The sequence below is a fragment of the Cicer arietinum genome, chromosome 2 (genome assembly GCF_000331145.2).
Source record: "Cicer arietinum cultivar CDC Frontier isolate Library 1 chromosome 2, Cicar.CDCFrontier_v2.0, whole genome shotgun sequence".
NCBI lineage: Eukaryota > Viridiplantae > Streptophyta > Magnoliopsida > Fabales > Fabaceae > Cicer > Cicer arietinum.
This window is the reverse complement of record NC_021161.2, coordinates 22522054-22526841: the sequence shown is the minus strand read 5'-3', so window position 1 is coordinate 22526841 and position 4788 is coordinate 22522054. Positions and strand designations below refer to the sequence as shown.

The following is a 4788-nucleotide window of genomic DNA, read 5'->3' as shown; positions in this document are numbered from 1 at the left end:
AGTTATTTTGTTAAACATAAAACCTCATATGTATTTTTTCCTTTATATATTGCAATATATAAGGCTGAGTAATGTATCTCTAAGATTTATCCGTGAAGAAACTCTAAATTATGTGATGTTGTTAATTGATTAAGAACTTAGGCTTTTCAATTAGATTTTACTCCACGTCCAAAGAATAGTTTAAGTCAATGTGCAAAGAGATCAGTAATGAAGTAATTGATTAAGAGTGTAAGTTAACGGCTAGGAGAGCAATACAAATAAGGATGAGAATAGGCTAGGCCGTCCGACAGGGGTCTATGGCCTGGCCTACTTATGGTCTGGCCTATTTAATAAAAAGACTAGGCTCAGGCTATTTTAAAGCCTATTTATTTAAATAGGTCAGGATCAGGCTTATAAAAAAGTCTATTAGGCCTGACAGGCCGACTTATATATATTTAATTATTTATTAATGTTATTTTTTATTATTATTATTATATTAATAATATTATTTCCTATTTTAAATTCTATCAATTAAGCAATCACTCAGTAGTCATTCCATTTCCGGTAGCCATTCAATTAGTCAACAACTCAGTAGTCCTTCCATATTTGTTTGAGAGGTAATAATGAGTGCGTTTGTTTCAGAAAAAAAAAAAAATCTATTCTTTGAAACCAAGAATTATGTTTTAGGGTTTGAAGGATGTTTGTTTTAGATTTTTAAAAAATTATTTTGTTAGAAAAATTATTTTTTGTTTATTATATATAGATATGTACATTGATATTAGTATATTGATATTAGTGTGTGGAGGAGAACATGTGGTATTAATAAAGCATTTAAATGTTTTAATATGAATAAAGCTTTTAAATAGGCTTCCAGGTCAGGCTAGACTTTTAAAAAGGTCAGGTTAGGCCGAAAAAAAAGCCTATGATAGGCCGTAGGCCTAAAAAATGAATCGTAGCCCAGACTCAGGCCTTTCAAAACCTGACCTATTCCCACCCCTAAACGGAAAGTGTAAATTTTCTAAGTTATCATTTATAAATTAGCTCATTAACAAATATATAAAATGGTGATAGTCTGGTATATTATGATTGGTGATAATAGGCGTAAGATAATATATTATATACTCTGGTAAGAATGGTTGATGAATGATTGAGATATACATATTAAGTAGAATCTATGTCACAAGAAAGAAGGAATTTGAATCGTGATTTTTTAATTTTTTTGAAACTAAAGCAACAATCTTATGTAAACACTTAGATAAAAAGTTAGCATTACAAAAATGAATGTTCGTCGTATAAAAGTTTCAATGGAAATTTTAATGACTAGTGTATGTTAAAACAGAGTAATTTAAAGAAATTCACACACAAAGTTATCATTGTTCATCCATAACCTTGAGTTATGTTCAATCTTTACACTTTATTAAATTTTCCACTATTTTACTGAAAAGAATGTTCTTTAGCACTTTTACAATTTTCTTTAGATCACAATCTTATCTAATAAAACATGTATTATCAAAGCCTAAATAGGCTCAAAACCTTAATCTAAAAAGAATTTGCACAATCTTTATCTGAACAATCACAAAGAAAATATTTTGAGAGCTTTTATAATATATGAAGTGTTTGAGTTATTTGCTTAATAAAACTCAAAGGCAAAAATTTGAGAAGCACAATGAAACTGAATCAACACACTTAGAAGTAAGTATCTCTTGAAATGTGTACGATAAAAATAGCCTTATGAAAAACATATGAGAAGAAAAGAAGTAGATGATGATGTTTCAGCGTATACTCTTATTCTTCAAGTGCAATGTAAGACTCTTAATTTTCTAAATTCTAATTTTTGCGATTTTAGGGTATTTTGTGTTAAATTGTTTAGGCATTTAGCACAATTGAATTTAATTTTGAGAATTAAATATTAAAATTATATTTTATTAGACTTAATAATAATATTAGTATATATTTTAATATATATATATATATTTATATATATATTGAGACCCGATTAAAATTATTTGTTGATAAATAATTAAGTTCAATTACGGTGAATCTTTTGTCGATGAATTTTTTTTCTAAGATGCAGTCTTTTTCAGAAAAATTGATCTGCCGATTGAATTGTGGTGAGAGTAAATATATTTCTAAAAAAGTGGTTTGAGAGGTGATGTGATGTAACTGACATAATGATGATTTTTATAAAAATATCTAGATATTTATTTTAGAATTGGTTTTATTATATATATATATATATATATACATATATATATATAAGGCAAAGAAAGACAAAGAAAGGAATCATTTTTCACTGTAGCCGTGTCTTCACCATTTCCTTCGTTTCCTTCTTTGTTTCCACCACAAACCAAGTCTTTGGTTTTTTCTTCAAAAACTCAAATACAAACCTCCATTTTTCTTCGACTTCTAAGCTTCATTTCGTGAAGTGACAGAAGGAAAAGTTGTTCCTCTCCACGCTACGGTGCTAGTGAGCCAACTTTGGAAGTGACGACGCGAACGAAAATTTTACTGGAATTAATTGTGGCGTCGTAATCGTTTGTTAAAGCTATCGTTAAGGTAAGGGCTTCTTCCAAAATTTTAGTTTGCATTCAGGACATTATTTGTGATTTTGCGAAAAAGAAATTTGATGTGTGAATTTGTAGAAAATGAATTTAATGCGATTATGTGTGATTTATTTGAATTTAAATTTGAGGTGTGGTTTGTGGTGATTCATATTTGATGTGATTTATATGTTCATAATTATTATTATAAATTTTTTAGATGTGATTTATTTGCGGATTTTGTGGAAAATGAATTGATGAAATTTGGTGGGTTATGTGTAAAAATGTGGAGTTTTGAAATTGGGTGAGTTATGTTCGAATTATTTGAAATTTAATTGAGGTGCTATATGTGTGTTGTGGAATTGAATTGATTGTTGTTGGTGTGAATTGACGGTAATTAAATTTGATGTGTTTGAGTTACATAATGAGTTATTTTCAAATAAATGAGTTTGAACTGAAAAAAAAAAATTAGAGTATTTTATTAACTCAAAAATTTCGGTGATTTAATTGTCGAGTGTATGTATGTGAAATTTGGACAATAATTATTTTTTTAGTTTTAACTAAGTAATATAGATTATTTGGTTTTAAATGTTTGGTGTGTGAGAAAGATTTAATTTTGGGAATTTTGTTGTGTGTAAATTAATTTTATTTTGAACAAATTGTTATAAATATTTATGTTTATGTAGTTAGCTCTTTGAGTCTCGAAAAGGAATCGAGACCGTTGGCACTGACTTAGCTGTGGGGAGAACTTTGATATATCAAAGGTGTTGTGGTGATTTATGGTTGAAAATTTTGGAGATTGAATATGAGTGATTAATGATTGGAAATTTTGGTGATTCATGTTTGGTGAAATTGATGTGTTCATAATTAATATTATGAATTTTTTAGAAGAAATTTATGTGTGACTTGGTGGAAAATGAATTTAATTCAATTTAGGTGTGGATGGAATTTGGAGATGTGATTTATGTGTGGTTGTGGAAATTTAAATTGGTGTGAATAAATATGTTTGAGTATGCTCTGTGTTGTATTTGAAAAATCATTAGTGTTAAATGAGTATTAAAAATGGGGAATCCTTTAATAGCTGCATTTACTTAATGATTGTGGTGAAAAAAGTCAGAGTATGCTAATGCATTTATTAGTACATGGTGACCGCGATGGGGCCATAGTGATAGTGGTGACCATGATGGGACACACGATGATGCCATGTGAATTGTTGGTTCATCTTATCCTTGGGGGATTGTCGCGTCGTGCTGATTTGTGAGAGATTGCAATCTAGAATGTGCTGAATATGTGAGCGATTGCACTCTAGAAAATCGTGCTGGTCTTTGAGCGACTACACTATTTTATGTCGTGTTGGTCTTTGAGCGACTGCACGCTAGTAAATCATGTTGGTCTGTGAGCGACTTCACTCTTGTATGTCATGCTAGTCTGTGAGATACTGCACGCTAGTAAATCCTGCTGATCTGTGAGAGGTTGCACCTTGGTAATTAGTACTGGTCTGTGAGAGGATGTACAATGATGATTTACGCCATTCGAGGAGGGTTTTGGCTTTGAATTCCGGAATCATGCATTCTGGCATATACGCATTGCATTAGAGTGTTTGGCACGCAAGTTGTGTTTGTTACACTATGAAGCTTGAATATAAATATTCGGTTGTTTTTGTGATTTGCCTTAATTTCTTGGAGGTGTGAAGTTGGGTTGGTTAAGTTTCGATGTAGTTATGTGTTCATAATTGATAATATTAATGTTTGAATTGTTGATTGATTCAGAGCCATTTTAGAACGAAAAATATGCATTTTCTCAGTTGCATTCGGCTACGACGGTGCAGTTTGTCAAAACTTCATTTTTCAACATTGTTATGCATTTTTGGACATATGAAAACCCTCTCAGTGTCGCATTTTTTGCATTTGAAATTTAAATGCTATGTGATATTTGTTAATTTCGGTTGGTGACCCTTTACAATTATTGTGAAATCTAGGCTTTGTCCTCATATGAGAACTAGGATCGTCCTACTGATTAGTACTTTGGAGACGGGCATTTAGCTAGACATACTTGACTGAAGCTGTGTCAAGAGGATCTTGCGGGACACGTGGAGATCACCCGGGTTTATAATGTTTGTAGCATGACCAGATTAGGTGGTTGTATAGGAACTAGATGCCTTTCTTTTGTGGTTGTATTTATTTCATTTTGGAAGATTGTGTCTAAGATTAAACTGTCTGATGACTTTTCTTTTGATGGGTCCATGTTCCACTTTTTGATGTGATGTAGG

General features: G+C 30.9%; 1 long non-coding RNA gene across 1 annotated transcript in view; it reads left to right on the top strand.

Annotated features, from left to right (window-relative positions):
* The first annotated feature begins 2285 nt into the window (after positions 1–2285).
* The window catches only part of LOC140919266 (uncharacterized), a 4859-nt gene continuing 2356 nt past the window's right edge, over positions 2286–4788 (top strand). The window contains exon 1 of the long non-coding RNA XR_012161867.1: positions 2286–2535. This is a non-coding gene — a long non-coding RNA (uncharacterized lncRNA). The remainder of the gene's footprint in view (positions 2536–4788) is intronic.